The sequence below is a fragment of the Octopus bimaculoides genome, chromosome 4 (genome assembly GCF_001194135.2).
Source record: "Octopus bimaculoides isolate UCB-OBI-ISO-001 chromosome 4, ASM119413v2, whole genome shotgun sequence".
NCBI classification, from domain to species: Eukaryota; Metazoa; Mollusca; class Cephalopoda; order Octopoda; family Octopodidae; genus Octopus; species Octopus bimaculoides.
In genome coordinates, this window is record NC_068984.1 from 82,036,680 (window position 1) to 82,038,377 (window position 1,698).

Below are 1,698 nucleotides of genomic sequence, written 5' to 3' on the forward strand. Positions count from 1 at the left end.
TGTGTGTGTGTGTGTAATTAAAAAAGTTCAAACAGGGAATTATTCCGTTCAGTATCATGCTTATTATAGAGATTGTGTAACAAATTATGCTTTACACTTCTATATTTAACTGTGCAAGTATATTCCTTATTTTTGCTTCTGGTGTCTTCTGCCTTTCTATTAGAACCGTTTACCTGGGAATTTACTTAAAGTGAAAAAAAATCGTATGCAACAAATAAATCGTCTTAATAACATGTTTCTGTGTACCAGACTTTTAGCTGTTATTTTTAGCATAACGAGTTTTCTGGTGAGGGCTTCATTTGCCTTCTTTGCCTGTTTGTTGCTTCAGTAAAAATCTACGGATGCACAAAGGCACAAAACGGAGAAAATGAAACAAATATGGGCGACTTGTTCAGAAACACCCGCGAGTGAAGAACAGTTCTCAGAAATAGCCCCCAATTGTTTTCCCCCAAAATTCCTATGTCCTCGGTATATTTGTAGAGAATTTCATTAAAAAATAGCCATTTTCTTGAAATTCCTACCCCAACCCTATCCTAAAACATTTTCCGAAATTCCTACCCCGACCCCTCCTAAAACATTTTCCCCCAAAATTTTTGCATATTCGGAATCTACATGATATAACGCATATTCGTTCAAAAAGATTTCAGTATAAACTTTCGGAAAATATGTTATTTGTGTATGTACTCTCTTAAATTTGTTAAGCTTTGGTTTGTACTTTTGTATGAAAATATTTTCTTTGTTTATCCATACTTCATCTATGGTATTCACTGAACGTAGGTTGAGTGGGAAGACCTGGAATTTGGGGAACTTATTTTTTGCACATATGTCTATGTGTTCACTCGCTGGAATCTGTCTAGTACTGGGGTCTCGTATTTGTTATCGGTGAATGGTCATTCTATTTCTTGGAGTAAGCTTTGTTTGATCTATGTAATCTTCATTACATCCTTAACATTTGGTAACATATATTAAATTCCTTGAAGAACATATAAAGTGATTTTTTACAGTAAAAATCTGTCCTGATTCGAATTTGTATGTTGTGTCTTCAATAAGATTGATGCAAGTCCCACATTTGGGGCAGCCACACTTTTTGACTGTTAGTGTAGGAATTGTGAAAGGTAATTTAGCACTTGTGAGGAATATTTTGAGGGACTTTGATTGTCTTTTACTTTTGATTATTTTGTATATTTCGAGTGCTTGCTTCATTCTTGGGTCTTGTCTTTGTAGTGGGATGTTTTGGTGGATAATATTGTAAACCTCTGTATTTCTTGCGTTGTGTGTTGGAATAAAGGGTAGAGTATTGGATGTATGTGGAGTGATTTTTGTTTTTTGTAAGTTCTTGGATATTTATTTCTTTGGTATGTAGTGAAACTACCTATCGCCATTAGATACAAAACTGCTATCGCCATTCTTCTCATTTAAATATAAACAAATGCGAGCGTAGTAGAGAACCCATTCCTTGTCATCACGTGACTGATTAATATTCGAATCGGCAACTTCTTCGAACCGTTCCCGCCAGAATGCAAACTGACCAATCACAGCCCCTAATAAGGTCACGTGATAGAGTAAAATTCTGAAGCCATCGGGAGCCCATAGTTTGTTATAAATAGCTTTAACTCGGCAACCAAATTTGTCTCGGTCCAGTTTCTCTTTGAGAACTGTTCCGTGTACCACACGACAGCAGCAGCAGCCAGCGACCAC